Here is a 9,199-nt window from a genome sequence, read left to right as displayed (position 1 = left end):
TAATAGTATTAATTATAATAATAATAATAATAATAATAGTAGTAGTAGTGATAGTGGTAGTGGTAGTGGTAGTGGTAGTAATAATAATAATAAAGAAAGAGAAGAAGAAGAAGATATGAGAACTTGGAGATGGAAAATTAATATAAGGATTAAACAATAATAATAACAAATGTCAAGGTTAGAGGTTCCACTAATGGTATATCAAACAAGTATAGTATAAACTCTTATTATTGAATTGGAAACCACACACAAAGGAGGTTCCAATCAGATTATATATTGTTAACATGATTACATTAGTCATCTTATTCAATTAATGCTAATACTTGTAAATCTCGTCAAGCATTCATGATTATAACTTATGTTAACAACAAATTAAGTTCCTTTCATAGCTCAGGTGTCGGTTATACCATACATTATGGGCTATGAAAGTGCCAAGCATTTGTTGTATCAAGTGTTATACAACATAAATCTAGATTAGTTATTTAACAAGCAAAGTATTAAAGAGTGAACAAGATAACAAATATAAAACATGTTAGTATCAAACATTAAAGTCCATATTAAGTTTACATTATACTTATTCTTACACCATTAGTGTAACCTTTTCACCTTGACATAATAAACTTAGCTAGACATAATGAAAGAAAGAAAAATAAATAAACAAAACAAGAACATAAATAAGATAAGAGTTAACTAAGTAAAGGAAAGGAAATGAAAGGCATAAACTTGATATTAATGAAAGCAAAGCATAAGCAACACAAAAAATACAAAGAGAGAAAGGAGGAGCATGATCTTGATCTGGAAACCAAGATGCCTAAATGCATGGCAAATGCCTCCTTTTATAGGCCAAAATTGGGAACTATTGATTTGATGATTAATTGATAAGTGGGTGGCCAACTCTTGACTTGGTGACAATTCTTATCTTCTCTTGTCTGCCCAAAACGTCATTGATAACGTCAAAATTGGAACCACTTGCAAACATGAAAGTTGTAGGGCTATGTCTTACCTTTCCATCCATATAAAGTGGACCTAAATCTGAGATCTACAACTCCAGATATGATCCAATTACCGAACAGTGTTCCGGTATGGACTGCACCGATATCTCTTTTCGGAGTTTAGCCATCTCTTTGTCCTTTCAATTTCAATTCTTAAATTCATCAATCAATCCTTTCATTTATGTGATAGGCCTGCATTAAAAATAGACATTTACCATAAATTATAGGTATCTTATATTATTAGATACATTATTATAAAACATGTTTTAGTTAAGGAGTTATTGGTACTTCAAGTGCAAAATGATGATATAAAACCTTGATAAAAATGCACTTTTAAGTACTAATCAAATGCCTAACGAGATTTACAAGTATTGGCATTAATTGAATAAGATGACTAATGTAATCATGTTAATAATTTATAATCTGATTGGAACCTCCTTTGTATATGGTTCCCAATTGAATAATAAGAGTTTATACTATACTTGTTTAACATACCATTAGTGCATCCTCTAACCTAGACATTTGTTGTTATCATTGTTTAATCCTTACATTAATATTTCATCTCAAAGTTCTCATCTTCTTCTTCTTCTTTTTTTCTTTATTATTATTATTATTATTATTATTCTTGTTGTTGTTGTTGTTGTTGTATTATTGTCATCTATAATTTATATAATTAACCTCCTTGTGGTTCGACTCCGTTGTTGTTATTGTTGTTTTATAATTGTTGTTTATAATTTGTACAATTAACCTCCCTGTGGTTCGACCCCGATCTTGCAGGGTTATTTATTATTTCGACACTCCTACACTTGGGAGAAGACATCAATATTTTGGTTATGTCAAGTTTTTTGCGTTGTTGCCGAGGAGGTAAGTTTTTGTATAAATTATAGTATTTATTTTATTTTCTCTTTTCACTTTTCTTGTATATAATTTTGTTTATTTTCTCTTGTTTCTTCTTCTTTTATTTTCTTCTTACTTTTATTCTATTTCTACACGTGCATGAGAGTGTGGTCACGTACATCAAGTGGTAGACTTTCTAGGGTATCCTCGTCATTTTCAAAAAATATGGCCGAAGAAGATAATCAATCACTTCATAATGAGAATAACCGTATTAGAACACTTAGAGACCACTGAATCCCACAAGAACAAGTGCAACATCATTCATAGTTTTTCCTCCTGATGCATCTCATTTTAATTTTAAGTCAGACATTATTTAGTTTTTACCTTCCGTTCATGGCTTAGATTTAGAAAATCCATTCTTGTATTTAAGAGAATTTAAAGAGATCTACATCTATAATAACTCAAAGTGTAGCATGAACATAATTAAATTAAAGCTTTTTTCTTTTTTATTAAAAGATAAATCTAAAACATGGCTACAAAATTTGAGACTTGGATTTGTTCATACTTGGGATGAAATGCAACACCAGTTTTTAAAGAAGTTTTTTCCAACTCACACAACAAACTCTTTCGAAAGACAAATCATCACTTTCACTCAAAAACCAGGAGAAACATTTTACCAATGTTGTGATAGGTATTGAGACTTGCTTAGTACTTGCCCTCATCATGGTTTTGAAATATGGAGATTGGTTTTATATTTTTATGAAGGGTTAACACCTAGAGATAGGCAAATGGTTGAATTGATGTGTAATAGAACTTTTGAAGATAAAGACCCTAATGAAGCAATAGAGTACTTAGACTTGTTAGCTGAAAATGCTCAAAATTGGAACACCACAGGTACTTAGGAGGCACCGAGTAAAACTCAACCTCATACATCTAGTGGAGGTATATACAACCTTAGGGAAGATCATGACCTCCAAGCCAAGTTTGCATCTTTAGCTAGAAAAGTCGAGGCACTAGAATTGAAAAAGAGTGGTCAATTAAAATCTGTTGAAAACATTGTATGTCAAATATGTGAAACAAATAAACACTCAACCAATGACTGTCCAACATTGCCTTCTTTTAAGGAATATCTCCATGAATAAGTTCATGCTTTAAATAGTTTTCAAATGGCCAACCATAACCCATAGTCGCAAACATACAACCCTAGTTAGAGAAATCACCTAAATTTTAGTAAGAAGAGTGATAATAACAATGTACAAACTTCAAGCACACTATAATTTCCAAAATTCTCATGGATATGCACCTCCTTATGCTCCACCTTCTAGAAGAAATCTTGAGGAAATATTGCATGCATTCATTGAAAAGCAAGAGACAATGAATATTCAACTTGCTCAAAACATGACAGATTTTAAAGATACTCTTGTAAAATTGATATCTACTCTCAGTTTTCAAGAGAAATATAAGTTTTCATCTCAACAAGAAAATCTCAAGGGGCAATATGATGTAAATGCAAGTAGTTTCGGGATCAACATATGGATCAAGTCAAATCAGTCACTACTATATGTAGTAGTAAGGTTATTGAAAAACCTACTCTTGAACCTTGTGAGAAAGATGAGTCAATCTCTTAAAGTAAGGAAGGGTTTGAATCTGAAATTTGTAAAGAAAAGACTGATTTCCCACCAGCACTTTCATTTTTTTATGTCATGACCAAACAAAGGAAAGTCAATCACAACTCTGAAATCCTTGAAACTTTCAAACATGTAAGGATCAATATACCTTTACTGGATGTTATTAAACAGGTTCCTTCTTATGCTAAATTTTTGAAAAATCTGTGCACGATGAAGAGAAAACTGAATGTGAAAAAGAAAGCCTTTTTAGCCGAACAAGTATCATTCTTTAGAACAATAATGCTTTGAAATGTAAAGACCTTGGTTGTCCTACAATTTCTTGCTTTATTAGAGAACATAAAATTGAAAGAGCCTTACTTGATCTTGGAGCTAATGTGAATTTACTTCCATATTCACTTTTTCAAAGTCTCAATTTAGGTGAGTTAAAACCAACTTCTGTAACTCTTTTACTTGCCGATAGATCTATAAAAGTGCCTAGAGGAATAATTAAAAATGTATTAGTACAAGTCGATAAATTTATTTATCTTGTGGATTTTATTGTCTTGGATACGCAACCTATTGAAGTAAGTAATTCATTTCCTATTATTTTAGGACGTCAATTTCTTGCAACTTCTAATATATTGATTAATTATAGGAATGGACAGATGAAGGTATCTTTTGGAAACATTACATTGGAGATGAATATTTTCAACATTTGCAAACAACCTAGAGATGATAATGATTCACATGAAGTTGATCTTATTGATGAATTAGTTTATGATCAATTTAAATCTACCGTGAGTAAAACAAAGTTTATGAATATGAAGATGTGCAAATGATTTATTCGTAGGAAGAAATCACAGATGAAAAAAACTCCGAAAATATTGATGCAAATCTTTTGTCAAAAGTGACAACAAATTCAACTTCTAACATCACACCAATTGATAATTACTTTCCTGATAAATCCTTACTTTCTCTTAGTCTAATATCTTGGTATGATAAAAATATCAATTTTCTTGCTTGAGAAAATTTGTCAGCTCATTGGAGTACCCAAGACAAAGAAAAGTTTTTGAACGAATTAAAGAACTTTTATTTGGATGACCTTAACTTATTCAAATATTGTCCTAATCAAATATTTCAAAGGTGTATTCCTGACAATGAGGTAAGTCGTATCATTCAACTTTGTCATTCTAAAGCATGTGGGAGTTATTTCTCGTAAAAAAAAGACAGCTGCAAAAATCTTTAAAAATGGATTTTATTGGCCCATCATGTTCAAGGACACGCATGCATTCTGCAAAACTTGTGGAAATTGTCAAAAAGTTGATACTGGTCAAAAAGTTTTATTTTATAATTCTCAACTCCATTTATTCCCTAGAGAGCTAAGATCAAGATGGGGCAGTCCATTTATTGAGAAACATGTGTATCCTTATGAGGCCTTTGATATTGAGAATCCAAAGAATGACAATGTTTTTAAGGTAAATGGATATTGTTTGAAAGCTTACTTTGATAATTTTGCTAGTGAAAATTAATCAACTGGTTTGAATGATCTTGTAGATAAAGGTTGATTATTTTGTTTTTCTCACATTTTTTTTGGGTTTCTTTTTTAGTGATTTTTCTAGTTTCTCTCATCCCGGTCAAATGGCGGATAATGGTACTCCGTGATTTAAGTCGGTTCTTTCAGTTTCCTATAATAACTGATATCTATGTATATATTTGTGCAATTCTTTGAATCTCTCTTCCAATTCTCATTTGATAAAGGACACTAATCTTGAAAAATTGAAAAAGTATTTTCCCACTCTGCCTCAGAATGTGATTACAAAAATTTATCGTGCTAGATGTGCAAGATTGAGATTGTTAATGAATCATGAAATTCCTGAAGATATTTGCTGGTTGATTGAAACAAAGGTCTGATTATCAGGTGAGTCCTCTAATTCCTTCATTTCACACATGCCTGGAACAGGTAAAAGCACTTTTGCAAAGAAACATCATGCAAAACGACTGAAAGTCTATCATCGATGTGTCAGATGGACTTGTAATGCACAATGTCATTTTTTAGGAATGGTATCTATAAACTATAAAGATAAAATACAATTCATTAAGGATGGCCTGAGTAAAGAGTCTATAGATAATCTTCTATTAACTCTTGAGATGTATCCTAGTAGAGATGTGCATCGTGCAATTCATGATTTATAACCCCATTTCATAAAGAACATGATCTACTTAGTCTTGGGAATCTGACTAAAAAAGACCCTGTTTGTCAGTTTTTAAGAAAACTGGATGGGAAGCCTATCCCCGACCCATAGAGGGCGTTTAAGCCGCTCTTGGATATAAAACCAAGGGAAGATGTGAGCCACAATCACAACTACCTGTACATACACATGCTTTTTCAAAAATAAATAAATAAATAAATAAATAAAGAGAGAGAGAGAGAGTGTGTGAGACTCCAGCTGGCCTACATATAGGTGGTATGATTGCCTTTTTAATTTCTCATCTATAAAATCCTCTCTTCCTTCCTTTCATTTCTACTCAACCCATACATTCAACAAATATAGAAGTGTGTAGAAATGGCAAGTTACTCCGGTCATCACATAAGAAATATTTGTGTTTTTAGTGGATCTAGTCCTCAGAAAGAAAAAGAGTTTTTAGAATCAGCAAATCATCTTGGTTAGGTGCTAGCTGAAAGAAAGATTCATTTAGTGTATGGAGGAGACAGTCTTGGGTTAATGGGGGCTGTGTCAATAGCTATATTTTTAAAAAGTAGTCAAGTTTTGGGGGTCGTCCCCGAAACTTTAGCATAAGGGGACATCATTGGAAAAATAATTGGAGACGAACTACAGGTCTCCACAATATCTACTTGAATGATTGCAATGTTTAACCATGCTGATGCCTTTATTGCCTTACTAGGTGGTCTAGGCACATTGGAAGATATCTTTTATATTTCCTCTTGGGCCCAACTGCATATTCACCATAAACCTATAAGTCTGTTAAATGTTAATGGTTATTATGATAAGTTGTTATCTTTTCTTGATCACGTTGTGGAACAAGAATTTCTAACATCTTCTACACGACAAATCATAATCTTTGCTGCTACTACTAAAAAATTGATTGACCAACTATAATATTTCATTCCTGTAATTGATCCCTCAATGAGTCGCATAAATTGGGCATTTAAGGAAAGCCGTAAAAAAACTTAGATTAGATTTGAGTCTCCATTTGTGAATCTTTGTGTCTTTTGCTTTTATTATTATGTTTTGTTGTTTCTTATATTTGTTTAAGTGTGTTTCAGGTTTGTCAGTGTTCATTATTTCAAGTAACGTCTTCTGTACTCTATCTTTTTACTTTAGGGCTTTGAGGAAAATGTCTCATTTTGGTTGGGAGGAGAGTGTAGTAGCTTTCAAGAAAAAAATAATTAACTGTGTTTTCTATTTCATAAAGCATGTGCAAAATTGTTGTTACTAGGATGACAGAGTAAAAGAGCTCTTTTGTTAAAGTGACTCTTAAGACTCATCTTAGTAACCATTCTTAGCAAGGTCTATTATAATACTTCTTGAAATATTCAGGTTTACAAACTCTCACATTATTATCATTTAATTCTGCTCATACACTTATTTAACATGTATTCTTAAACTTTAATTTTCACACACATACTTTAACATATAATTATAGGTTGCACATTGGATTATTACATTATTCATGTTCTTTTGTTGAATGTAACAACTAAGGGAAATGGATAGTATATAATTTGAAAAAAAAATAAAAAATAAAAAAGCAAAAAAAAATAATGATAATAAAAATGTAGATAAGTTTGGTTTCATAACCTCCCTAACCTAAGCAATTAAGCCCAAATGGGTGTTTTAACACCTAATACCCTAAAGTCAACTAACTTGGGAGCTATTGACCCAACACATGTTACATGGGTTGAGGAGAAAAGCTTAAGGAAATCAAAGATTGCACTATCTACGTATCAGTATCGACAACCCAAGTTACTAAGCTCGCAGGGGTGTCTCAACACCTAATGCCCTAAGACCAACTGGTTTGGAAGTCATTAGCAAAAAACTCATTACATAGGTTAAAGATGCTTTGTATTTTAAGTTACATGTATATATATTTAAAAACAAAAAAATCACAACCCAATGAAAGTTAACCTTAAACATTAGAACAAGAATTTTGTTTTCTTTCAAATGAAGCCCCATAACTATGTGTTGATATATTGAGCACAAAAGAAAGGTTTATTAATATCTTGTTTAAGAGGTATTGAGCAGATATATAAATTTAATGAGAGTTTGTTTATTTGGATAGATTAATGGAAGTTGGTGGGTGTGATTAATACTTAAAAATGCATTTTTATAAGGTTTTATTTCATCATTTTGCACTTCAAGTATCAATAACTCCTTAACTAAAGCATGTTTTATAATAATATATCTAATAATATAAGATATATTTAATTTGTGGTAAATGTTCATTTTAAATGCAGACCTATCACATAAATAAAAGGATTGATTGATGAATTTAAGAACTGAAATTGAAAGGACAAAGAGATGGCTAAACTTAGAAAAGAGATGTCGGTGTGGTCCAAACTGGAACAGTGTTCGGTAATTGGATCATATCTAGAGTTGTAGATCTCGGATTTAGGTTTAATTTATATGGATGGAAAGGCAAGACAGAGGCCTATAACTTTTATATGGTGCTCAAGATTTAAAAAGAGCATTTTCAAGTCCAAATTATAGCAACAATAAAGAAGTCTGAATTTGTCATCTAGCTCGAGCACTGTTCAGTGTTTGGCCTATATCTAGAGTTCTAGAAGTCCAAATGACCTCTATTTTTTACCCTAAAAAGCTGAGATAATTTTCTACAACTTTCATGTTTTCAAGTGGTTCTAATTTTAACGTTATCAATGACATTTTGGGAAGACATGAGAAGATAAAGATTATCACCAAGTCAAGAGTTGGTCACCCACTCATCAATTAGTCATTAAATCAATAGTTCCTAATTTTGGCCTATAAAAGGAGGCATTTGCCATGCATTTAGGAATCTTGGTTTCCAGATCAAGATCATGTTCTTGCTTCCTCTCTTTGTATTTTTTATACTGCTTCGACAATTAACCTCCTTGTGGTTCGATTCTGGTCTTGACAGGTTATTCATTACTTTGATACTCCTGCATTTGAGAAAAGATATCAATCTTTTGGTCGTGTCAATGAACAATACAAAGATCTAAGAAAAATTACAAAATTAAAAGAACTAATGAAATAAGACTCAAATAACCCAACTATGCAATACTATTTTTGGTTGTTTGACTTGGCCAAAACTATCAATATACCTTTGTTGGATGCTATTAAACAGGTTCCTTCCTATGCTAAATTTTTGAAAGATCTATGCACTGTGAAGAGGAAACTGAATGTGAAAAAGAAAGCCTTTTTAGCAGAACAAGTAAGTGCCATTTTTTAGAACAATAATGTTTTGAAATATAAAGACCCTGGTTCTCCTACAATTTCTTGCTTTATTGGAGAACATAAAATTGAAAGAGCTTTACTTGATCTTGGAGCTAGTGTGAATTTACTTCCATATTCAGTTTTTCAAAGTCTCAATCTAGGTGAGTTAAAACCAACTTCTATATCTCTTTTACTTGTCGATAGATTTGTAAAAGTGCCTAGAGGAATAATTGAAGATGTGTTAGTACAAGTCAATAAATTCATTTATCCTGTGGATTTTATTGTCTTGGACACAGAACTTCTTGAAGCATGTAATTCATTTCCTGTTATTTTA

The sequence above is a fragment of the Populus euphratica genome, unplaced genomic scaffold, assembly GCF_000495115.2.
Source record: "Populus euphratica unplaced genomic scaffold, PopEup_1.0 scaffold1007.1, whole genome shotgun sequence".
In the NCBI taxonomy this organism is placed as follows: Eukaryota; Viridiplantae; Streptophyta; class Magnoliopsida; order Malpighiales; family Salicaceae; genus Populus; species Populus euphratica.
Note: the sequence above shows the minus strand (reverse complement) of the source record.